General features: G+C 46.7%; 1 long non-coding RNA gene and 1 pseudogene across 2 annotated transcripts; both read left to right on the top strand.

Annotated features, from left to right (window-relative positions):
• The first annotated feature begins 314 nt into the window (after positions 1 to 314).
• Positions 315 to 4,256, top strand: LOC136465127 (uncharacterized; annotated as a pseudogene).
• A 14,528-nt stretch (positions 4,257 to 18,784) lies between these two features.
• Positions 18,785 to 25,292, top strand: LOC136462654 (uncharacterized). 2 transcript variants are annotated; one of them, XR_010760784.1, is made up of 9 exons: positions 18,785 to 18,944; positions 19,059 to 19,279; positions 19,762 to 19,934; positions 23,175 to 23,268; positions 23,582 to 23,625; positions 23,698 to 23,847; positions 23,937 to 24,310; positions 24,395 to 24,820; positions 24,896 to 25,292. It is a non-coding gene; the product is annotated as an uncharacterized lncRNA (long non-coding RNA). The 2 variants fall into 2 exon arrangements; XR_010760783.1 differs by having other exon boundaries at positions 23,175 to 23,625.
• Positions 25,293 to 26,569: the final 1,277 nt, after the last annotated feature.

Raw genomic sequence — 26,569 nt, 5'->3', positions numbered from 1 at the left:
TAGTCCCGGACAGAGCCTCCAGCCGGGAGTAGACTTTTACTCCCGGTTGGAGGGACCAACCGAGAGTAAAATTTAACCTTTAGTCCCGGTTGGTAGCTCCAACCGGGACTAAAGGTCCCCTGCAGCAAAAGCCTGCCACAGTAGCCGTTGGGCAGGGTCCTTTAGTTCCGGTTGGAGCTACAAACCGGGACTAAAGGTATCTCTAGTTCCGGACGCGAAAAATACCGGGACTAAAGCCAAATTTTGAGGTGGGATCAAAGGTCGTTTCTCTACTAGTGGTATTAGACAAGAGGTTAAATTGTGGGTACATTTCAATGGAAAATAGTGCCTCTCCTGCACCATTGCGAGACAAGACTAACACTACTAATGGAGGTAACCAAAATAGAAGGGCAATTATTATTTTCAATACACCCTATTGTTTATATTATATAAATGATAATCAATAGTATATGGATGTAACACTGTAGGAAGCGATGTTGCACAACGCAAGAGAGAAAGAGATAAGGCTCGATGGCACGCAATGTCTCAAGAGAAAAGGGACGAAAAAAATAAAAAACATTGAGAAACATATAAAAGAAGAAAGCAGCAACAACTGCGTACCAAAACTACCAATGGTTGTATAGTAGAAATGATGGTGAATAATAATATAGATATTACTATTGATGTTTCTTATATGTGTTGTGTCACAATTGTTAGATGGTCAGGATGCATCAAACAAGGAAAATATGGATCCTAATGAAACAGATGACTGGTTGCATAGGAATGATTCACTCTATGCAAATGATATACTTATATCCAATCGGCTGTCAGGTAATTTAACTGTTATTAATATGTCATCAATGCCTACATTTTTGTGTTGGCGAATCTTTCTGTAGGTTTATATACAATGAGCGGATCGTTGATGGATATCTAGTGTGTTTTGTTTGTCTTGCTACTATTTTAACTCAAACACAACTATGTAGGTGATGACGATGAAGTAATTACTGCTGGTAGTATAGTTAATCAAGAAATGCAGTCACAATGCACCGATGCTTCACGTAAGAGAGAATTAACAAATGAACAAGTCATGGCTGATCGTGCAAGGTGTAAGATGACATATGCAAACATGACACCTGAGCAACGGGAACAAAGGCGCAAGCGACCGAGGCTTTACAATCAAACTCCATCTTGTAAAGAGGCAATGAAAGTGGCTAAAAAAACACTCCAGGGAGGTGCGGAGGCAGACCTTAAACAGTGAGTCCATCGCAATGGAGAATCCACTATTTAATCCAAAGATGGTGTGGCCCACTACAAACTCATCTAGGCCTCATGGACCCACAGTAAGCCCCAGCGACTGTGTTATCCCACAATGCAGTGCAACACCTATTTGCTTCCCACAAGCTACTGAGGAGATAAATGATGATGATGAATGCGGTGATATATTGCCTGGTCATATGACACATAGACAAAATGTTCCACCTGGTCAAAGACATGCATTGTTAGTCCGTCGCAACACTACGTTTGAGCGCCACATCGATCGAAACACAGGACTGGCTAACAAATGATGTTGAATGCATGACTAGAGACCACGCGGATGAAAATACGTCCTTACCTCACTCAAGCGTGACCAATAACGGTAAGTAACAAGGCCTCCCCACCCTCGTTCCTTACATGAAACAACTGTATTCCTATCTCAACCATGTCAATTATGTGATTGACAGAAAGCGCTGGACCACGCAATCAAAATGCATCAGCTACACCTGCACAACCATTATTTGATGACACCGGTAATTTGCACTACTTTTTACATTCTTTATTTTATTTGCTTTCCTTTATTGTTACCCAAGCTGTAATATCTCATGGCACTATCACGATCATAGACGATGATGAGGGCGATATATTCAAGGATGATGAGTAAGAGGACAAGAGATACTTGTTTGTTGGGCAAGGTATTTGTACTAAATACCGAATACCTTTATAAACATCCACTCCTTTATCTAACCTTTATTTTTGGCTTCAAATGTCATTTTAATAGAGGAATCAGATGATGATGTCCAAAGTGATACTCCTGAGGAAGACATGGCTTCTAACCCTGAAGTACCTAACCCATATGAAAAGGTGTATAGTAACATGCCTAGGGAGACACACATGCTAAAACCGGTCCCAGATTGCAGCCACTGCGGTGTGAAGAGGTTTCCAAAAGAACCTCCTGGGTTCTTTTGCCACAGTGAAAAGGTCGAGCTGAATGCGCCAGTCATACCAAACCAGCTCATGAGGTTTTAGACGAGCTCCGACGCAGACGCTAGGCACTTCCGTAACAATATCAGGTTTTTCAATGGCCACTTCTCTTTCACTTCCCTCTATTGTCGCCTCGACAGTGCTATTGCTAACATCAGAAACAGCGGCATATATACCTTCTGTGCACATGGCATGATCTATCACAACATAAGGTCATTTGGGAGAGAAGATGCTTACGAGTCCAGACATCTTGAGCTTTACTTCTATGATGATGATCCGAGCCTTGAGCACCGATACCGAAGGTGTCGAGAAGAGAAGTACCAAAAAGATAAAGAAGTTATAGAGAGATTGGTGGCCATCCTTCGTGGCAACCCGTACTCACAACATTTTAGGAGTATGGGACAGGTTGAACATTTCGAGGACTATCGTCTCACACTTAACCTTGATCAACGATTGGACCAAAGGACATACAACGTGCCGATGGCTTCGGAGGTGGCTGCTGTTTGGATCGAGGGTGGTGAACTCCTTGGTCAGTTTTAGAATAGTGTTGTCCTGCATGGGAAATATAGGAGTAGGCACATCATCCGATCATACCATAGATGCTACGATTCTCTTTCATACCCACTCTTCTTCCCTAGCAGTGAGCTTGGATGGCATATGGATATCTCAAAGAAAGGTGTTACCATGGAGGATGTCAACATGGCTCGTGCCCTGCGTAAGGCTGGTACAGAAGAAGAAGAAACATGTTTATTTATCTTCTTATACTTTTCATGTATACCAAACCGTTATCCTAGAAACACCTCTAATACCATAGTTTTTTTGTAGACTCTCCGGGAAATTTATGTGTTTCTATGCGTGACTATTACTGCTACAAGTTTCAGATGTGACCAGGAATCTTTAATCCCATACTTTATGGCCAGCGTCTTTTCCAACAGTTTGCGGTTGACACGTACATCAAAATTGAGAGTTCTCTATTGAATTACATATGCAATCATCAAAAGGAGATTAGGGCCGACCTCTACCAAGAATTGGTTGATAACATGCATGCTGGTGAGGGTAGATCAGAAGCTGTTGGAAAGCGAACGGTGATGCCTTCGTCATTTATCGGAGGCCCGAGGGACATGAGGCGTAGGTATTTGGATGCCATGGCACTGGTGCGGAGGTTTGAAAAACCAGACATCTTCCTGACTATGACATGTAATCCAAAGTGGGATGAGATCATGTGTGAGTTGTACCCTGGACAAACACCACATGATCGTCCAGATCTTATTGAACGAGTCTTTAGGGCAAAACTGGAAGAGCTTAAGCACATGTTGATAAAAAAGGATATCCTTGGAAAGGTTCGTGCACACGTGTATGTTGTGGAGTTCCAGAAGAGGGGTCTACCGCACGCATATTTTTTGCTAATCATGGAGGGACACTAGAAAATCACGTGCCTAGAGCAGTATGACCTTCTCATCTCAGCCGAGCTCCCAAACAAGAAGAAGTATCCGGACTTGTATAAAATGGTTACAAAGCATATGATGAATGGCCCTTGTGGAGTACTTAATCGCAATTGCCCGTGTACAAAGGGCCATGAATCATGCAAGAACTGTTACCCGTGACCTTTATGTGATGCCACATTACTGGGCAAGGATTCATACCCAGTTTACAGACGGCGTGACGATGGTAGAAAAGAAAAAGTTCATGGGCATGACCTTGACAACAGATGGGTCGTGCCTTACAACCCATACCTCCTACGTCTATTCAATTGCCACATCAATGTTGAGGCGTGTGGGAGCATCAAGGTCGTCAATTATTTGTTTAAGTACATTTACAAGGGTTATGACCACACGTATGTGGCTGTGAGAGAGGCTGACAAGGAGGACAATGAAGAAAACATCGATGAGATCAAACAGTACATGAATGCTAGATGGGTAAGTCCACCAGAAGCCTTACGGAGGATATATGGTTTTGATATAAGTGATAGGTCCCCTTCGGTGTTGTCCTTGCAGCTCTATCTTTCTGACATGCACATGGTGTCATTTCACCAGTTGTGACTGCACGTCCACGGTCCACCCCTTGACTTGAAACTAAAGTAGCCGCGACATCATGAGCCGGTCCCTGAATTAAATCTTTTACGAGCACTTCAAGCTAAAAAAGCCTAGAGTTTTCGCCCTCTTTCTTGCGAAAACACTGGTGACCTCTTTCTTGCTCAAACACTGGTGAAGGTGAACTAAGAGCATATCGATTGGCCTGTAGGCTGTAGCAAGTATCTTCCTCAGTACTAGCAAACATGTCTATGCGTTACAGCGGGAGAAAAAAAGTTATCTATTATATTTACAAAAAATGAGGATAGGAAATGCTATACGGCTGTTTATGTTTTACCTCCACAATTTCAGTTAACATTGGCGATAATATGACAATGACTAAGCATGTATCGATTTTTTTTTGCAAATTACGCAAGTACAGACGCGGACGCTCAACACGCACGCACACTCACCCCTACGAACACACAGTACGCAAACCCTAATCCTATGAGCACCTCTGAAAGACACTGTCGGCGCATCTCGAGATTGACGAAGTCACCACTGACGCCTCACTGTCGACGGGAACGTCGCCTACCACTGAAAGCACAACGCTGTTAATTCCTGAAATAAATCTAGGAAAATGTGAGCACCCGTGCCAAGTCGAGGACTTAAACCCATCACAAGGAACCTAACCAACTGAGTTAGGCTCAGTTCGCGCCTGTATCGAGTTTAATACAACTTTGGTAGTTTTTTTTTCTCCCGATGCAAAGCACATAATATTTATAAAATATCATAACTTAGTTTTAGAATTGCTACAGTTAAATATCAAGTCACGTGACTTTCTTTGAGGACCATGAAAATCCGTGGTTCTAATATCTTATTAAAGTCGACAAGGAGTTGTCCGGGATTAGTTTGTTCACTGATGATTATAATAGAAGACATCTCTCACGTGGCAATCCTGGTCGGTGGTTATAGATTATTATTATAGAGATACATTTATTTAGACGGGAGTAGACAACATATATATATATATATATATATATATATATACACACTAATTGATTAGTTGGACCATCGACTGCTTCAGAATTTAATAAGTATATGTTTTGTTTCTAATTAAAACTACATCAATAATTTGTGAAAGTGCATGTAGCCTAGGAGTTACAAGAGCCTAGGGAGCAAATATTCCGGAGTTAACGGCTTTGTGCTTTCAGTGGTAGGTGACGTTCCTGTTGACAGTGAGACGCCTTTGATGACTTCGTTAATTTTAAGGATTTACCGGCCTAGTCTTAGAAGGTGCTCATAGATGTAGGGTTTGCATGCGTGTGTTTATATGGGTGAGTGTGCGTGCGTTGTACTATGTAATCTCAAAAAAACTACATCAATAATTTGGGAGTGAAAATATATTTATTTATTAAGAAAGAGTCGATGGATGAAAGGTCCATGATGTTATATTTATTATTTATTTTTGACATTTATATAAGGAAAAAACAAAAAAATCACCAGAGCTGATGAAGAGATGGACAAAAAATAGGATCGAGCGTACAACAGCGGAGGAACCAGTGAAAAGCGGGCAAATAAAAAACGATAATGGTTGGATACGGGCGACCGTCCCATCCGGACGCGCCTCCCTGGACTGCCGAGCTATCCGGCCTGCTCCCCCTCATGACCCATCTAAAAAAATGAACAACGTATTTTTCTTCCTTCCGGCCAACCCCGCTCCTCTCCGTGGCGTGCGCCGCCGGCTCCATCCCTGGCCGCCGGCGGTGCCCTCACCCATACACGGTGTCCTCCCCCACCGCGGCATCCTCCTCCCCCCACCGTGGTGGTGCCTTCCCCCACGCCGGCGGTTCCTTCACGCACCCCGGCGTCCTCCTCCCCCCACCCGGCGGCTCCTTTCCTCACCCCAGCGTCCTCCTACCCCACCCCGGCGGCGCCCCTCCCCAGACACTGGCGTCCTCCCCACAGGGAGCTCCCAACGCCCTCAGATTCGACGGCCATGGTGCTCCCCACGGCCAGGCTCTCTCTCTCCCCCATGTGTTGCAATTGCATGTTTCAATTGTTTAAGATATTTCAGAGGTATGTTGCAGTTGAATCATATGGATGTTGTAAAAGTAGATGGGGGATGTTGCACATGTTGTATATGTTGCAAGTGTTTCAAAGGCATGTTGCAAGCAATTGTTCAAAATGTTTCACCTGTTTCTAGGCGTATGTTGCAATCGTTCTGATTTGGATGTTTTATATGCTTCTCACAAATGCTGTAATAATATGTTCCAAATGTTTCAGCTTCTCCAGTCTTATGTTGTAGCAGTTGTTCTATGCTGTTGCAAGTGTTTTATTCAAACGTTTTATGTTGTTCGGCCAGGGGCGAGCCGGGGCCAGCGGACGGGGGCGAGTGGCTCGCGAGGTGTGTGTGGGGGGGGGGGGGGGGCTAGCGGATGGAGGCGCTGGGGGCCGGCGGATGGGGGTGCTGCGGTCAGGGGGCGCTGGGGCGTGCTCATCGCGCACGTGGGGCGGTGCGAAGGCGGACGCGGCGTGCTACGGGGCCAGCTGGGGGCGTGCAACTCGCTGAAGGGCTAGCAGACTGGGCTGGGGGCACGCTGGGGGCGTGTGCATGGGGCGGGGGCGAAAGCTGATGCGGGGGGTTGAGCACTTTTGAGCGGGAGTCCGAACACACGTGGTGCACCGGACGTCCGGGTGCTAGTTTAACTGAATAAAAAAACTTGGGGAATAACAAATCAAAACGTGCGGGTAAAATAAAGGACGAAATAAAAAAGTAAAATCACAAACGGAAACGGGGAACTAAAACCAATCAAAGACGGCTAAAATCGTGCGAACAAAAGAATAACAGATTTTTTAGCAACGTCACCCTTTTTATTTAGCTAGGAGGATTGTACATATTATAAACACCATCAGGTGGGTTCAAGAACCAAACATGCGAACCTAACTCAGCATCGTTCGAGCTACGAGCTACTATAAGCATCGGTATTTGGGTCCCTATGCTCATGTACAAACTCGGTACTTCTAAAAGTTGCCTTCCTCACATTGATCTCCCAAATAACCCATCCATAGATTCTGAGGTCGTTTTATTGGGTACTCTTCACGACATCCTGATAATCACTGGCTAACCTAAAACTGTCAGCTCATAGGTATGAAGCGAGAGCCATCCCTTATCTGCATGCAATGGATTCTGTCACCTCCAGGTCGATAATTCCCCGAAGGACCAATGTCAAGGCTCCCATAAATCGACCATCCTCATCTCTTGCTTGTTGCTGCCGCCGAAGCCATGGATGTGTCCTTGGATAAAGCCACGTATGACTGAACTAGATGGAACATGAACTAGATATTAATTGGGCTTAGTCCAACCTATTTTAATTAAATTGTAAGGCCCATAATAAATAGTGCTTCCCCATTCCAAATTATAAGGCATTTGACTTTTTTGACCCCAAGTTTGACCACTCGTCTTATTCAAAAAATTTGTGCAAATATAGTCAAATTTAAGTCATTCTTGAAGAACTTTTATTAATAAAGCAAGTCACGACAAAAGAAGTGATATTTTACACAAATTTTTGAATAAGAGGAGTGGTCAAACTTGGTGTCAAAAAAATCAAACGTCTTATAATTTTGGACGGAGGAAGTACTTGCTACAAAGGATTAATCCCGTACCAGCGGTTAACTGGAAATTGACTCAAGTTGGATATGAGGAAGGCGTATGATCGGATCGAATGGCCATACTTGAGAGCAATTATACTTCGTCTAGGTTTCCATCGGATTTGGGTTGAGATGATAATGAAGTTGGTCACGTCAGTGTCATTTTTGTTTCAACTCAATGGTGACTGCTTGGAACTGTTTACTCCAACACGGGGAATCAGACAAGATGACCCAATCTCACTCTATCTCTTCTTGTTAGCAGCAGAGGGCATTTTGTGCCTCTTGAAAAGGAATCAGTCATTAGCGCTCAATGTCATTAGGGTGGGACGGTCAGCTCCGATGGTACTTTGCAGATGATAACGTGCTGTTTTCTAGGGCGGATGGGGAGAGTCAGTGGCGAAGCTAGAGCTGAAACGAGGGGGTGTATCACTTCAGTAGTACATAACCATATGCAAATATTTACATGGTAAATTTTGTTTTTTTAAGAGTAAAAAACATCAGCAATCTTTGAACTTGTGGGCTGCCACATAGGTTAAAATGGTGCACTGCACACTCTAAACTTGTAAAATGATGCACTGCAGGTTCATTTCTGGACTATACCGACCACTGTGGTGCATTATTAACAAATTTAGGGACCTAGAAATGTTTTTTTAAAGTTCGCGGACCTGAGTGACACCCCTTAAAAAGTTCCGAGGCGCTCAAGCATTTACACATTTTTCAAAGTTTGACCTACGTGACATCCCTTGAAATGTGTGTAGAGTTTGTGTATACAAAATTAGATGTCGATTATTTGCCACATAATCAGATGACAGTAGTAATTCAAATGGCATATTACCATGGCCAAACCATTTAAATCCTAAAATTTTATTGAACTGTATAGTTTGATAAATCAAGGCTATATAACGGGAGCTCCTAATAATTATGAAATAATGAAAAATGAGTCTCTACTTAGGGTCTATTTGGATCATATAGGCTAAGTGGCTAACAACTTGTAGCTAAAATTTTGCTCAGTTCACCCAAATAGGAGGCCTAATTTTTAACAAGCCTTGACTAGTTGTTAGCCCATTAGCGAAGGATACAAACATACACCGACTAGTAATTAGATGGCTAATTTCTTAGCTAGCTTTTTAGCTTGGCTAATAATTAGTCTTAGCCTATCTAAATAAACCGTACTATTCTTATGTGTACTTGATATCGAGCCTAGCTGTACCCTGAACACAATACAAATCTGGACACCAATTTTGTATCTATCCCTATGATGGAGATAATCTGCAAACAAGCAATAATTACTAGCTTGCCATTGGTCTGAGCTTTCACGCTTCCATGTTGGCTCGTGGGGGGTGCATGATCATTGATTGAGGGGGGTGCACAAGTGGTGAATGTGAGATAGTTAATACTAAATTTTGTTTTTGTTGTGGGTGCATTTGCACCCACTAATGTATTCGTAGCTTCGCCCCTGGGGAGAGTGCTCGTGAGGTGAAGGATGCGTTGAACATTTATTGTCAAGCTTTGGGCCAGTAAATAAATATGGACAAATCTTCGATTCACTTTGCCAAGGGCTGCGGCCAAAGCTTGAGGGAGGAGATCAAGGGTATCCTTGAGGTACTGAAACTCTTAATGGAGAAATATCTGGGCAATGCCATCAGATGTGGGCTCAGCGATAAATGGAGCTTTCAAATATTTAAAGGATTAGGTTTGGAATAGGGTACAAGGATGGATGGAGCAATGTCTATCAGCTGGTGGGAAGGAGGTTCTCATCAAGTCTGTAGCGCAAGCAGTTCCCACCTTCTCCATATTGATAGGGACAAACCCGAGCGAAGGTCCGATCTTCACGGTAGTAGGTACGCGCAAGGAATAATTTGCTGAAAATTCAGCCAAGGTAAATAGCTTTATACCTGACAAAGGTTGGGGTGTGGCCAAGAGATGTGAAGAGAGACACCGAGAATCCTTGGACCCGACTCGATCTCCATGAACTCAAGAACACAAACCAGCAGCTTTAGACCTGGCCAAGGTTGGATGAAGCCAAGCGATGGGGAGAGAGGCACCGAAACCTTGAAGGACTTCGACTCGATCTCCGAACGGCTGCAAAACCACACAAAAGGACCAAAATCCTTGAGCACGAATTAGGGGGTCTCTAAGGAACCTTCGCGTATACCGGTGAAATGGTCTCTCACAAGCCTATGAAGAACTCGCAAGAAATTTGGGGTAAGTCACTCAGCTCTTGGCTGGAACACCATAAGGTGGGTTTTCTTCAATCCAAAAAGTCTAGTTTTGGCTTAGATACAACAGGTATTTAGACTAGGAACGCCCCTCCTAGATAGGTGTGAATGTCTCATGAGTTCCTTCTATGATTAGGGAGGTGAAAGGGTGGAAACAAGGGGTTCCCGAGAAGCCTCGCCTGTCCTTCGTCCTTCCTGGCAGTAAATTGGACATTACTACTTAATGGAAAGTCGAAAAGACAAGCCGTTTGTTGGAGGTGAAAGTAGACTTGATTATCTTTCTGTCCACATGCATCTTGAATGGTGAATATTCATCAATTGGTGTGTGTAGCTCTTGGAACTTTAGTCTTCTGTCAGCATGTAGTGTGATGGTTCAGCTTCCATGTACTGACCATTTTCTCCTTGGTGTGACTGATCTCCTTTGGTCCAGCGGCATCACCTTCTTGTGTAAACCTTAGTAAAACATATGTAGATCATTTAGGTAGTATAAAATTCTCATTTTTAATAAATTCATATTCGGTAAGGAAAGAGTTCACCTCTTGTTGTAGTTTCTTTGCACGACTTCGCGTAATTGGTCCTTGTATTGGCGTAGTTGGTGCGTGGCTTGGTGCAGCTTGTGTATGGCTTCGACCAATGTTTACATAGTCACTTTCATGGTTTATGTCCATTGGTTCTTGGCTGAGCTTATGGTTTACATGACTTGAGTCATGGTTTACATGTTTGAGTCGGATGTCCTCATCACATGTCTTGCTTCAGACTGCCCCGCGGACTGTGCCAACATATAGATGGCATACTGTGCAAATTTTGGTGGGGTTGCAGAGATGGTAAGCAGAAGACATGTTGGGTGGCGTGGGATGACATGACCCAACCGAAGTGTTTTGGTGGTCTTAGCTTTTGTGACATGGAGTTGTTTAACCTAGCACTCTTAATGAAACAAGCATGGAGGATCTTACAGGATGGTAGCTCACTGAGTGCTCGGGTGCTAAAAGTGGTTTACTTCCCATACGGAGATTTCCTAGATGCTAGGATCAGACCGTCTCCCCCTCGTATTTGGCGATTCATTGTTGAGGGCTGTGAGGTGCTAAAGGGGGTCTAATACGACAAATTGGGACAGGCGAATCAACCAATGTTTGGTCGATGGACTGGATGCCTATGTCGTGGTTGAGAAGGTCGGTGCCATGCAACCAGGCAAACCCCCCTCAGTTGGTCAGTGAACTTATTGACTCAACGACAGAGAGTTGGGATCGTGGGAAGTTAATGGAATTTTTTACACTGGTTGATGTGGATGTGATCACAAGCATCCCACTAATCACGAGGCATCAAGAAGAATTTTGGGCTTGGCACTTTGAGAAGTGCAGTGTTTTCTTGGTCCAGTCGCCGTAAAGAATGCTTGCACATCGCAAGTTTCTAGCTGAAACTACCGGCTCCTTTTGCAGACAAGCCGCTGAGAAGGAGCGGTCTACATTGTGGGGAATCAGGTCCCCTCCAAAGTGCGCGTGTTCTTGTGGAGGCTATCGAGGTGCTCTCTCCCATCAAAGGATGTTCTTCTTCACAGGAATACGACACGGTATGTGGAGGGATTCGTGGCCGATATGTGGAGCAGGGGATTCGTGGCGCCACTCGCTCCTCGAGTACAATATAGCACACTATGTTTGGCCGCCGGAGAAGGAAGAGATAACTAAACATATCTGTCAGATTGAGGGACAAGATGCAAAGGGTTGGTTGGCCACGGTGATGAAGTCCCTGAATCATGAGGACCTAATCCGGGTGACCGTTACCCTATGGGCGATTTGGAATGCGAGGCGAAAAGTTGTGCATGAAGATCTCTACCAAAGCCCGATCTCAACTCACAAGTTCATTACCAATTTTGTGGCTGACCTCCAATCCGTGAAGCCATAAGGGACAGTTCAGAGAAGCCCGGCTCAGTGGATTCCTCCCCCAACGAGGTTGATGAAAATCAATGTTGACGCAGCCTTGGCCAAGAGCTAAGGTGTTGTCACCGCAGCGACTGTTGCTCGCGGCTCTACGGGACGGTTCTTGGGTGCCTCGGCAGTGGTGATGGAAGGAAGAATGGAACCGGACACGGTGAAGCCATTTCGTGCAAAGAAGGTCTGGCACTCGCCAGTGATTTGGTCCTACGCGACTTCAGATTGTCATGTGCCAATGCCGGAGTTGTTAGAAGCATCTGTGATGGAAATGCCGGAGTTGTTAGAAGCATCTGTGATGGAAGCATGGGCTCTTATGGTCACGTAGTACAGGATATTAGAGCTCGATCACGAGAGCTTAGATTTGTTGAGTTTGTCCATGAATGGAGGCAATTAAACGTGGATGCTCATAACTTAGCTAGAAGTTGTATTTATGCCGAACTAGAGAAACATGTTTGTTTTGTATTTTTGATGGCGTTTGTACTTATTATGAAGATCAATAAAGGGTTTACTCCGCTAAAAAAACCCTGGAAATTGACTCAAATTTAAGAAAAGATAAAGGTACGCTACATGCATATGTGCCATGTTGCGGCCTGTATGGATTCAGGTTGGATTGGCTACGCTCATGCTAATAAAATTTTTGCAACTCCAAACTAATAAGAGCATCTCTAATTTTCTCTTCAAGAGATGTTGTAAATGGCTTAGTAAAATCCGATTGAGGGGGGTGTTTGGCGGAGCCGTTTTGAAGCTGCTTTTTATTAAAAAAACGGCATCTCAAAAAAAATTGGGAAAATGGTGTTCTTGCCCTTGTCTGGTACTTCAATTGTGATTTTACCCTTGTTTTTTCAACTTTGTGTTTTTGCCCTTGTTATTTTGAACTGAACTATCCGTCTACCCCTACTTTGGATGTCCAGTGAATAAATGAATTAAAAAAAATCCAAACCTCTAAAGAAAAGACCAAATGCCTACGCTGCCCCTTATCCTTCCGGGTTGTTCCTCGACTCCTCCAAAACACCGACTCCTCCAAAACACATCGGAGAGGGAGCGGGCGGCGCGGTGCCTGTCGGCAGCGCGGGTGTGCGGCGGCGTGGAGCGGGCATGCGGCGCGCGACTGCTACTCCGAGGTGCGGGACCAGGAGCGGGCGGCGGGTCTCCGATGGTAGCGCCCTGACGCACGGTTGGGCTGTAGGGTGGGCGGGCACGGTGGCCGCACGGCCAGGCTGCAAGGCGGTAGGCCACGGTGGCCGTGTGTAGTGCGAGCGCGCGGCCTCCTCGTCGGCCGGAGATGCGGGCACGAGGGCCACCGTGGGTGCCAGCGCCGCCGTAGACGCGAGCTCTGTCGCGGGCGCGAGTTCCAGCGGGCGCGCGTGGTTCGTCGAGGTCACGACATACTGCTCCGGCGGCCGACGAAGGAGGAAGAAGCGGATCCGGCAGTCTCCGCGACGACGAGGTGCATGAACTGCTGCGGAAGGAGGAAGGCGGAACGAGCTTCCAGTCCTGGGCGGGGCGGTAGCCGGTAGCCGCCAGCAGAGCTCGTGTCTGCTTGGGAGCGACGTCTCTCTCGCTTGCTTTTTTCCCTTTCCTGTATCCTTTTGTGTGCTCTGAGGAATGGCGGTCTCCGCACTCATTCCTCCTCAGTCTCCCTCACCGGTCGCGTTCTCTTTGTTTTCGTGGTGGGCGAGCATGGTGAGCAGCTCGCGGTGGGAAATCGCCAGGAATTCGTTTTATGCTTCTCTCGTGTTTGGCGGCCCCGTCGATTGATTCGCCGTTCTTGCTTATTGTCTGATGCCACAGGAGGAGGAGGCGGCGGTGGCTAAGGGCTCTGATCGGCGGATGGCGAGTCGGATTGGAGCAGTCGAGTTTGGGGGATTTCCTGTCCCTCTGGAAGGGATCAAATGCGGCACCTACCTGGTGGACTGGGCGGAGCTCTAGTGTCAGCTAGTGCTCTTCCTACTGGCGCGTGCCTCATCTATGTGTGAAACGACCTGATTTCCACGAAGGGAAATCCATAGAGTCGAAGTGTAATAAGACCGTTGTAGATCATATTACCCCAAATTTCAGTCGAATATCACATCCATACAATGTAATATCAGAGTACAAATAGTGCGGAATTACATAAATTATTACATCGCCGCATTGGCGGAATCAAAAGTAGCATTCATTCAGAATAGCTTGAAGATGAGATCACCAAACTCGAGCGTAGGAACGAACTCCTCAACCATCCAACTCCTCGGAGCTATACTCCTCAGCAGAACCTGTGTGCCAAAATTTATCAGTACGATTTGTACTGGCCACTCCCACCCTATGAGCATTGCTTTGTGGAAATTGGATGCAAGTTGGATATATTCAAAAGGAACCTATAAGGCTGGGGTTTCCTATGTAATAGCATATCAAGTGTATAATAATAGTTGGTCAAGTTTTAACACCATTCCCACACCCATTCCACCCCATACCCTTTCCAGAGCCAGGTTTCGATCCTGTGATCGATATACCACCATCTCCACACCATCATCATACCATCGCTCAGTCGACAGGCCAACTCCCTCTCGGCACTGTCTCAAGGCCCGTAGCCCTTGGCTACGACCGACACTCTCTCACGGGGGAAGAAGAGGACTCATCTCTCTATCTAGTTTAAGCGAAACCCAGGAAAGGTCCATAGCCGACAAGTCGGCACATGTATCGATCGATCAACCATACACTCTGCAGAGGTTTTACATAACCACAAGATCCGCCTTCCTCCCTGACCGTCGTCAACTGGGCTGATTCCGGCCGCTTGCTAGCCTAGGATAATGCCACTCTACCATTCAGCCCTGGTACACCCCAAGTCTAGTCTGGGGTGGCTGAAACTGTGAGTCATAAACCGGGTCCACAAGGTCTCCATGAAGTCTCAGAAGGGTGTGGGGGGAAATCCTCCGTGCCCCGTACCTCCTTACACTGTCCGCTACCAACCTAGCAGTAGTGGCAATATCCTACCAAGTAGTCTGGCCGTCCCGCACCATATAGGGCGAGTGGTACGTAAGGCTTTCCGATGAATCTAAGTACTAGTAAGTCCTTAGGGATGACCAAGCCAGAATGTCTTCAACAGGGTTTCCATTTACCGTGCCACCACAACACCTCCATCCCGGGCTCCTCCCATCACAGGTTCACACCTAGGGCCACCTCATATACCATTTTACCCACCACAGGTATCCATTCCAGGGGTGCCCAGGTAGCACCCCATGGCAAGACTTGCCCTCGGCTCGTCGTATACTCCAACTTGGTCGACACAACCCTTACCCTCCACACACCCAAGTCACACACGCAGCACTCTCCCCATAGTCCGGATAACACCAGTTTCCACCATGCATTTAATGTAGTATAAGCGTAGTAGAGGTATAAGCAATGAAATATAGCAGTAAGCGTGTGTCTAGCCTAATAGCAGGGTATGCAGGGGTAAGGTTGCGTCAAGGTAAAGGCCATCAAGTAAGTATACTACCATGCAAGTCCTATCTTAGTATGATTACAACAGTAAAGTAAAGTAAAGCAATAACAGTTCTATATTAGCCATGTGTAATAGGTGCTACGAGATTGGGTGTGATGTGGCATCTTCAGTGTAGTTGTCTCCGTACTCCTCATGGTACTCAAGATCCTCATCCGTCTGGGTCTCCTCTGAGTCTGCAAACGATCGCATTACAGTCGCGTTAGCGACGTCTATAGAATAGCACAAAGAAGCAATGGAAATTCAAAAGAGCCAAATGCACTCAAACATGGGTTCATTGCGTAGAGCTTGATTTTAGATGAATTTTGGTCCTGGTTTCGTATTTTTCTGAGGTCGTATGAATTAGTTATGAATTTCCGAAGTTTAATTCCTCTCTGAAAATGGAAAAGGCTGAATTAATCCTGGGCTGACACGTGTCACGCTGTGACTGGTCCACGTGGCGTGCTGATGTCATCGGCTCGGCTCTGAGCTGACAAGTGGGGTCCTGCTGACGTCAGCATGACATCATCAACGTCATCGTTCTGACAGGTGGGGCCAGAGGCTCTTGGGTCACTGACATGTGGGTCCGACCAAAGTCAACGGCGAGTCAACGGTCAATGGGTTAGGGTCACTGACGTGTGGGGCCAAGGCTGCTAGCGTCAGCAGCTGACGTCCTCGTGACGTCAGCATGACGTCACCTCGACTGTGTTATTACTGACAGGTGGGACCCGCATGACGTCGTCATGACGTCAACATGACATCACCTACTGACAAGTGGGTCCAGTGGCTCTGTGTCGCTGACATGTGGGTCCAGGTCAACAGTCACGTTGACCGGTCAACGGTCAACTCGGACTGGGTATCAAACGGGTTCTGGCGGGCTCGGGTTGGGCCGGTCTAGGCCAGGCTGGCCCGGACACGTGGCATGCTGTGGCGCTACCACGTCGTTGCCATGGGCCTCCACTGGGCTTGGTTCACAGGCATGGTCCACGGTGGACGCAAGCGTCGGTCTACGGTGGACCGCGTCTCCTTCCGGTGAACCGCGTCCACTCTTCCTTTCTTCTCTCTATGGTCTACGTGTACCGGGTGCAGGCGCGTGCAGCCGGTGAGAGGAAGGATTCCTCTGCTTCCCTCCCGGCGTGTTCCCGCCGGTGGTGTGCTCACCGGCGAGTCTTCCACAACGGCGATGGCGTCCGATTGAAGTGGGAATAAGCTTTGCTAGGCCCCGACGAGTATGGTGGTAGGGTCACGGTGGTGGCCAGGGTTTCCCAGGGCGTTGGCCACGGTGGTCGGCGGCTCGGCGGTGCTTGCTGGTGGTGAGGTCGCACATGTAGGCTCCCTGGTGGCTCAGCTGGGCGGATATGGGCTTCTACGGATCCGTGGGGGCACGGCGAGGGCGTCCAGGGACTCAAGGCGGGGCTTCAGGTTCCCATGTGGCCGGTAGGGGCTCCACGGCATCCACGACGGCATGATGTCGATGGCGAGGCATGCAGGAGCACTACGGGGCGCCGGTGGGCGGTCTCGGTGTGGTCGTGGATGTGCGCGCGAGTGCGTGTGTACCTAGAGGCCGGAGACGGCCTTGGCCTACGCGCTCCCGGTGTGGAGCGCCATGGCCGACACAGCGAGGTCTGGCGGCGAGCAGGGGAAGACGGGGCTCACCTTTGGTGTCGTGGAAGATAGGATGGTGACGCAGTGGCGGGTTGCGGCCGTGTAGCTCTGGAAGCAGCGCGGTGTAGTGCAGCGCAGCATCGACGTGCTTGATCAGGGCGACGTCCTCCGCTCCGGTGACACCGGCGACGTCGCGCGGCTTTGGCGATCCCCGTCCTTCTTCCTCTTCTTCCTCTTCTCTCTTGGCTCGGGTGCGCGGTGGACGGCCACAAAGTGGCGGCGGGGCAATGAGAGAACTTAGGGGTTCCCGGGTCGGGGCTTTTATAGCCGAGCTCCATGGCACCCATGGCGGACGACGATCGAGCGGTGGAGGCGCGTGCATCGCATCCAACGGCCCGCGCGTGGTTGCATAGGCGCGGCGCAAGGAGACAGGGTCATGCTCCCAGCGTGACCCCTGGCCCGCACCTGCCACGCCGGTCGGGGCTCGGTCGGAGAAGGAATCGGCGTGGGGAGGAAGACGATCCTGTGGCTGGGAGGCGGCTGACGTGTGGGGCCCGTGCGGCAGCGACATCAGGCGAAGCGGACGAACGCGTGGGCGGAAGCGGCGTGCTAGGTCGGCTCGTGGGCCGCGTGCGCGCGCTGGGTGGAAGGCGGGCGCGGTTGGGCTGGCTGGGCCGCGAAGCCGAGCAGGCCGAGGCGGCTTGCGAGGCCTTCCTCTTCTTTTTCTTTTTCTATTTTCTTTTTCTTCTTCTTCATTTTGAATTCAAATTTGTTTTAGAATTCGAATTCAAATCTAGTGGAGTTTTTGTTATACAAAAATGGAAATAGTTTTCTCTTTAAGCATTTATTCTTTGGTTTGAGTAATAATTACTTTATGGTTTATGTCTTCAAAGGAGTTGTTAAGCATTACATGAAGCAAATGAAAATCCAAATCACCAGTGGTATTAAGGTGCATGCAAGGTTCATTTAGCTAGAGAACTTAAATCACATGTTTATGCCAAGAGTTATGTCATGCTTATGTGTTGACTTAGGTTGGGGTTATACCTAATGCATCTCTTAGGTTGGGTTTCTATACATGACACACAACAACACATGGGAGTTTTTGAGAAAAATTTTGTAGTTGGTATTTTTGGTGTATGGATTTTTAGGTTGTTACAATGTGGTTCGGCCATCCAAGGAGAGCCCAGACGCGCTGAATTTTCTCTTTCCACTCGGACGAGCACAGCCAGAGGCTCCAGAGAGTGTGTTCCAGCCCGGCTCCTTTCTTTACGAAGGATGCAACAACAACAGCTGATTCATGTCATTCTCTTTTCCAGTTGTTATCATTATGAATCTTTTGGTTTCAAAATTTTGAATATTTATAAATATTAAATCTGAGTTCAAATAATTGCAAGTTGTGCCAAATATGTTTGATCAAATTTAATTAATTGTCAGCATACAATAAAAAAGTCTAATTACAAATCAAGATAAAATCACAATTGGGCTTAACAAACAGGGGCAAAATCACATGGACATTTATGTCCTTTTGTACAAAGTCTAATACTGTTAGGGGTGGACGACGGAGCAGAGGCAAACTGGTACTCTGTAAATGACACAGTAAGAGTAAATTCACAAAGTCAAAAAAAAAAATAGGAACAAAATTACAATTTCAATACACAGCAAGGGCAAACGCAAGGCCTCCGGCGGCGTGCCAAATAGCGTCGTTTGCTCTCCACCGGCTTCTCCAACTTTCCCCACCTCTGTCCCGCGAGTTCCGCTCGGAAGAAAAAGCGAGTCTCGTCGCTCGGCATTCCGGGTCGCTACTCCCTTCCCGCGGGCCTCATCTGCGCGCGTCCCTCTCCCGCTCCTTCCAAGCAAGCAGGTGCACCTCGCTTTTTTCCGTTTCCTCGCGGGCATTGCTGCCGATAGCGCCGCCCTACACGCCGTCGCTATGCCCCAGCCGCCAGGTGACCCAGTTCGTGCCTCCTCGTGGCAGGGATACCGTGGATGGTCCTTCCAGTTCTCCCATCTGCAGGAATCAGTGTCCCCTCTTCAATCCGTGCAGCCAGTGGGTGCGAGCAGGATGGCCACACCTCGTTGCACTGGTTGGAGGTAGCTGGAGTTGTTGCCTTCCTCCCGCTGGTGTCGATGGCCGGACTCCATCTTTCTCCTTCAACGAGATGCGCTCTGCTGAGATGGCTGCAGAGATTTCCTCAGGTGAGATGCTTCTGTGGTGGTCTGATACATGCCGTGTAGTGCTTTTTTTTTTGGCAATTGAGATAGGCGATGTGTGGTAGTGCTCAAATTCGTGAGATCGATTTCAATTTCTTTGAGGCAGCATGCTAATGTAGTAGATGAGATATCAGTAACAGGTACAAGTGATTCTCTTGTGTGGTAAAACTTTTGTGTAATAAGTGGTCTGATTCTCTTGTTGACAAGAGATGAAGCCAGATATATTTCCACTATTTAAAACAGAAGTAACAGGTACAAGTGATTTTTCTGCTATCTTTTTTATGTGGTCAAGAGAAAGTAGTGAATTGGTAGATTGGAGTTCATATTAGATTTTATATTCAGTCAGTCAGTGATAATAAGCCATTCACCCACTGATAATACATGAGCAACTCAATAATGATTTGCGTATGCTTGTTAAACTCTGCATTTGAACTGACTGCTAACTAACTTTTGCTTGTTTGTCACAGCTGCCATGGATCAAGGAATAGTGCTACGTCATAAGCAGAAAGACCACAAGCCATAAATGGGTTATCTGGCCACATAATTACAGACAGGGCCTGTTGATGTTTCACCACTGATAGCCTGCCACGGGGGTACACGGGACAGTTTGTTCGGGCTTCGGCGTATGCAGAATTCAACGGTAAGCGTAAGAGACGGTCGATTTATCCTGGTTCGGACCCTCGACCGTGATCGAGTAATAGTCCTACATCCAGTCGGTGTTAGCCTTTGCGTTGGATTGATGGTAAAGTGTTGTCTCTTTTTTCCTTCAGGAACCCCGCCCTCTTTTATATAGTCAGGAGGCCAGAGTCCTAGTCGGTTTACAATAAGAGTTTCTAGTAGGATTATAAAATAATACTACTACTAAGATTACATGGAAAGAATCCTAGTTAGACTAGATCTTCTCCCTTCCTTGAGGGGTATCCCGTGGGTCCCGCATCGACAAGCCCCCGAGCACTTCATGGTTGAGCTCTGGAAGTCTCGTCTCGTTCCTTCAGGTCTTGCCGAGTAGGAACAAGCGTCGTCTGAGTGCTTTTTTTGAGCAAAATCGTGTAGCGCTTCATGAGATCTTCGGGTGGTGTGTATTTTTTTTGAAGAAAAAGTACTCCTATCTGGGTGTAGCCCCCGAGCCTCTTGCTATTTGAAACAAGGAGCTAGAGGGTCTTGTCTTGAAATTGCTCTGATTTTTCGTCGAAGGGCTCCCGAGCATATATCCGGGTTCTTTATCAAAAAGAACTCGGATATAGCTCGGTTCGTGGTTTTTTTTTGTCGTGAGGCTTTGAAGTGGTCTGTCTTGAAGAAGTCTTCTTGGTGACGTGCGCTTTTTCGAAGAAAAAAGTGCACTCACTGAGTGTAGCCCCCGAACCTCTTTCTATTTAGAATAAAAAGTTGGAGGGTCTTGAATCTTAGTTGTTCAAAGAACTAAAAACCTCTCCTGTTGCAGCCCGTGAGCATATATCTGGGTTCTTTTATTCAAAAAGAACTCGGATACATGGTATTGGCATATTCTCTGGTAGTCTGCTGTTGTCAGATGTAGTTGTATGGTGGTGGTTGAGTGTAAATGCTGTTTGTTCACGGGTTGTACAGTGTTTGTATATTCTTCCGAATATGCTCGTTCTTAAGTACTGTTCCTTCACGCCTGAGTCCTCTTTCATTGAATTCTGTCTTTTCACTGTGTCCTTTGTTTGGTTTGTTCTGTTGGTGCTCCTGGTCCATGTGCACCGCTTCTTTGGTCTATAAATACCCTCCTGGTGTGCTGTTTTGATTCATTGAGTATTTTGTTTTGTGGTCTGAAATCTCCGTAGTCATGAATATGATAGTTTGGGAAGCAGAACAACCCCTGGGCGTATTTTGTAGTTCTTGTATATCTTGTCGTAGCTGGAGGGAGTCTTGTGATAGGAATTAGAGGTAGACTAATCTCGCAGCGACATTGTATCAGGAAGTACGTGGCGGTAGTTGGAGGAAGTCTTGTGATGTGGGATACGTTCCTTTATCCGACAGTTCTAGGTTGATCCTCCTCGCCTGCCCTGCGACTGTCCGGTGCAGATCAACACCTGATCCGACATCACATCGGACTTGGGTAGACAGATGCCTGCATGCCTCCCCTGGTCCATGTCCTGCCGTGCTGCTGATTTCCGCATTGGATGTACTGCGTTCGTCCTTTGAAGAAAACAGTGTAGCCGAGTGCGGTTTGTTCTACCGAGTAGTAATTTAGAACACGTAGTCGTTCCTGAGCCTAGTTGTGTCCGGGTTCCTTTTTGCTACCTTGCTTGTCATAGTACCGAGTTCATTCGGTCTTGTAAGATGTGTAATCTTGTATTTTATGAAGTCATTTGTAATGGAAAGAATCTTGTCTTCTGAGTTGTCATTCTTTTTTCTGCTGATGTCCTAGTTGTTTATGAGATTCCCGAGTTCTTTCTATAAGAACCGGGTTCTTTTGTTCCTTGTGAGATAACCCTTCGTTGCTTCATGCTTGATGAATTCTTTTTGTAGCAATATGATAACTCTGCCGTGGTGCTGGATGGATAAGTCTAAAATTTGCCCGTTGAACTGTACCGTTGTGTAGAAGTGTGCCGTCCGTCATTTCAGCTGTCAGTTGTGGTGAGAAATGGATCGTTGCGTTCTCATGCCGTGTTTAAACGGGCATGGTGGGCCGCGTTTTTATTGCTGTAAAATCTATTTAAAGGCCTGTCTTCTTCTTTTTCTTTGCTGCCTTGCTTTTGCCTTGAAACCCTAGTCTGCAAAACTTCGCCGTCGCCATTGTCGCCGTCATCTGAGCGTCGTCGTCTGAGCATCATCGTTTCTTAGTGCTTTATTGCTTTTGCTAGTATATGGGTAGGAAGAAATCAGCGAGCAAGTCCCAGGCAACCTTTGTGGACGAGGAGACATCGCTTTCTGTGATTGAAAATCAAGAATTCATAGCCATGAGGGCTGCTCAGAAGATCTGGCCGGCTCTGACTACGACTGAGGATCAGTTACGCGAGCTTGTCAGTGATGGTCTGATCCAGGGCAAGGAGTTTGCTGATTGGAAAGCTCCAGGCCAGCACCGGGTCCCAACTCCAGGTCCTGGTGAGATTGTTCTTTTTGTCTTCTTTATCCGTGCTGGACTCTGTCTTTCTGCTTCTGCTTTTCTTCATCGATTTCTCAGTTATTTTGGGATTAGCTTGAATCATCTTGCTCCCAATGCTGTCCTTCATCTTTCTATTTTTGTTCATCTTTATAAAACTTTTCTTGCAATTCCTCCTCTTTCTCTCTTTCGTTACTTCTTCCGTCTGAAGCCCCAACCCCGCAGCGATGACACCCATGTTCTTGGTGGCTGCGGGATTCAGTTTGGTCAGGGTCGTAAGAGTAAATTCTTTGATTATGACTTGGTTGATTCTGTGAGGGATTGGCGTGCCGACTAATTTTATGCCGCCAATATGATTCCTCCTCTTGCTGTTCATTCTGGTTCTGGTCCCGTGGTTAATGACCGATGGGAAAAAATCTCCTGGCGATGGATGAGCTCCAGGCGATCAAGCCGTTTCTTGAGAGGATATGTACTCTGAAACAGCAAGGCTTGACCGGCTTCGGGATCATTTCCAGTTTTCTTTGCCGCCGTGTTCAACCTCTGAAGGAGCGAGAGAATTATGGTTTTGAGTACTCTGGGCGGAGGACACTTCTCGTATGGTCCCTGCCCTTGAGTTGACTGATGAGGAGGTGCTCGAGCACCTTCGGAAGATGTTGAAAGGAGTAAGCGTCGTCCCGCATGTTGTCCCTGAGTATTGTGCTAACAACCCGCCTCCTGCTGTGAGTTGTTTTTCTTATGCGGGTACTTTTTGTATTTCCTTTGTTGTCTCCACTTTTTGCTTAATCTTTCTCGTCTCGTTGTTTTACTCTTTTATAGGAATTGGGGTATAACTTCATTGATCCGATCCCCCTTGATGACCGCCCTGCCATGGTGGAGACTGGGGAGAGTCTTGCTAGGGCATCTTTAACCAGTAAGTTTCAAACCACCATGATGTTTCCTGATGTTTCTTCCATAGTTCTTGACGCATATGTAGAGTATGTTCCTCGTCTAGTTCCTCGAGCTCCTCGTAGTTTCAGAAAAAGGGGGCGAGCAGATTGTTTTTCTTCTAGTTTGTCTGCTACCAAGAAGTCTCGCTAGTCGAGTACTCGTCTAGGTACTCAAGTTATAGGTAGCGTGCTCCTAGGTGAGCATATTAATACGTTTTGTTTTTTTGTTGTTTGTTTGTGCCTTTAACCGAGTACTTTTCTTCTTTTTTAAATGGCGCTGTGGTTGACTTGTTTGAGAGCGAGGTAGATGAGGATGATGATGCGGCCCTTGTCATGCGTCGGTGAGTTGTTTTCTTGTTTTTCTGTTGTTAAACACCTCTTTTTGTTCTAACTTTGGCATTGTTCTCTTGTAGTAAGCGGTCGTAGAGCTCGAGTTTTTCTGGGGCTCCGGTACCGACCACGCCACTCCTGTCGCAGAGTGGTGGTGATATTTTTGCTGCTATAGTTCCCCCTCTAAGGTCTTCTGTTCGTCTTGGGGGTTTTATAAAGAAGAAGATAGCTAAGTGAGTGAATCCTGGTTATGTTTCTTTGCTTCTGTTTTCCTTTTTTCTGATTCATATTCTTATCGTCGAGTTTCCTTATCATCTTGCAGACCCTCGCCTTCCCTTAACCCTCAGTCGACCTCTTGTCAGTCCTCTGGTGCGCCCCTGTGTACTGAGTCTCAGGACTCGGAATGTACGGTCGACGAGGTGGCTGTGAGGGAGACAGGGTTCCCTGGTGATCACGCTGCTGCGGATTTGCTGACTCCGGGCGGTGGATCCATCTGAGGAGGTAGCTAGGGCTTCCTAGGATACGGCCCTGGTCTTGCCTTCTTTGCATCGACTGGCTTCTCCCTCTGCTCCTCTTGCTACTGGTGGTCAGCGTTTGGATGATGATGTGTTGCAACAATTCGATGCCACTTATCGGTTGTCAGAGCTGACCGCTGCCTAGGGAACCTTTGCGACTTCTTTTGGGGAAAAACTCTAGGTAAGTTTTTCTGAAGTTCTTTCTTTGGATGTTCGTCTTTCTTCTGTTCTTATGTCTTGTTTTTTTCTCTGTCTTTTTGTTCAGTCTTTTTCTTGGGATCATACCGGCTTCTTTTTCTTGTCTGAAACCGAGAAAAAGTTGTCTTCTAAGGTTAGTGCCCTAAAAACAGAGCTTGACCTCTGTCGGGCCGAGATGGAGACCGAGCGTCAAATGCACCAGAGGGAGGAACAGGCTCTTCGTGCCCGGGTGGTTGAGGCAGAAGAGCGAAGGGATGGTGATGTCTAGGAGGCCGTGAAGAATGTGGAGGCCATGAAGAATATGGAGGCCATGAAGAAAGAGTGCAATAGTATTGCGGGTTCTTTTTTGTTTCCTTTTGTATTCAAATTTCCCTTTCTGCTGACTTATTTTTTGGTGCCTGGTCTAGCTCTCTGAGTTAAAAAGCAGAAGCTCTCGGAGGGTATTGAGGAAATGAAGATACTTGTTCGCAATAATCACAACAGGGCTGAGGAGGTAATTACTCGTGCTGAAGAAGAACTCACGCTTGCCAAGTTGATTAGGCGTGGAGCTGACAGGGATCTTGTGCAGGTCCAAAAAACTGTTGAAGTCTTGACTGGTAAGTTGGTGACGGCTACTGAGAACTAGAATGCTTTATGGAAATCATTTTGGTCAGTAGCCGACCTTCTCCGGACTCCAACAGATGATGGTCAATCTTGGGCTCAGTTTATTCCCTAAGTTCCGACCCGTTTCCAGGAGTTCGTGAAGAGGTGCGCCCAACTATGTACCAGAAATGTTCTTGCCCAGGTCCGGGTTCTTGCTCCAGAGGTCCCTTTGTCCAAGATTGCAGAGGAAGCCGAGAGTCAAGAATATCTGGATGTCGTTGAAAAGGTGGAGCCTGAGGTCGAAGATTTAGCTAGGAGGATTGTGGATAATCTTAATATTGATATTTCTTCTCCTGATGACGATGCTTGATATAATTGACCTTTGTACTCCAGCCTCTGTAATAGGATATTATACTTCTTTTTGAATGAAGATTCTTTATTTTTGTTGATGTCTTCTTTGCTTAGATGTCTTCACCCTGTTTATTCTTTAAATGAGTTGTCCAAGTGATCATAATTTTTTTTGAGTAGTCGTTTGTTGGTCGTGGTGCGCATCCACAGTTTATGGTGGTCGTGTTGTTTCATCCGTTGTAGGATCACTCCTTGATAGGTCAAGCGTTTGTATGGCTTTTATCTACGCTGTGTAATCAACTCGGTATATGTAGATCGTTGTCTTGACAAATCTTCTTGATTTGTCAAGTGCTTGTCTGGCTTTTGTCTGCGTCGTGTAAACAACTCAGTATATGTAGATCGTTGTGTTGACAAACTTTCTTGATTTGCCGAGTGCTTGTCTGGCTTTCGTCTGCGCCGTGTGAACAACTTGGTATATGTATATCTTTGTCTTGACAACCTTTTTGTTCTTGTTAGTACTAAAAAGACTTAGGACCAGCGATCTCAAGTATCTTCAGCTTCTTCTTTTTAGCTTTTTTGCTTAACTCGAGATGTGGCGAGCATCTGGCTCTTTCCCTAGTTGTAAAAACATCTTAGGATCAGTTCGGGTGTTGGCTTATCAGCTACCCCCATCGGCAGGCTCAAGCATCTTTTCAGCTTTTTGTTCACGACCGGTATGCTCAGGCATAGTTTTAGCCATTTTGCTTTTTGGTTTGGGTGTTAGCTTATTAGCTACCCTCATCGGTGGGCTCAAGCATCTTTTCAGCTCTTTTGCTCTCGGCCGGTATGCTCAGGCATAATTTCAGCTATTTTACTTTTTGGTTCGGGTGTTAGCTTATTAGCTACCCTCATCGGCGGGCTCAAGCATCTTTTCAGCTCTTTTGCTCTCGGCCGGTATGCTCAGGCATAATTTCAGCCATTTTGCTTTTTGGTTCGGGTGTTAGCTTATTAGCTACCCTCATCGTCGGGCTCAAGCATCTTTTTAGCTCTTTTGCTCTTGGCCGGTATGCTCAGGCATAATTTTCAGTCATTTCGCTTTTTGGTTCGGGTGTTAGCTTATTAGCTACCCTCATCGGTGGGCTCAAGCATCTTTTCAGCTCTTTTGCTCTCGGTCGGTATGCTCAGGCATAATTTCAGCCATTTTGCTTTTTGGTTCGGGTGTTAGCTTATTAGCTACCCTCATCGGCGGGCTCAAGCATCTTTTCAGCTCTTTTGCTCTCGGCCGGTATGCTAAGGCATAATTTCAGCCATTTTGCTTTTTGGTTCGGGTGTT

The sequence above is a fragment of the Miscanthus floridulus genome, chromosome 7 (genome assembly GCF_019320115.1).
Source record: "Miscanthus floridulus cultivar M001 chromosome 7, ASM1932011v1, whole genome shotgun sequence".
Classification (NCBI taxonomy): Eukaryota; Viridiplantae; Streptophyta; class Magnoliopsida; order Poales; family Poaceae; genus Miscanthus; species Miscanthus floridulus.
This window is presented reverse-complemented; position numbering and strand designations above follow the sequence as displayed.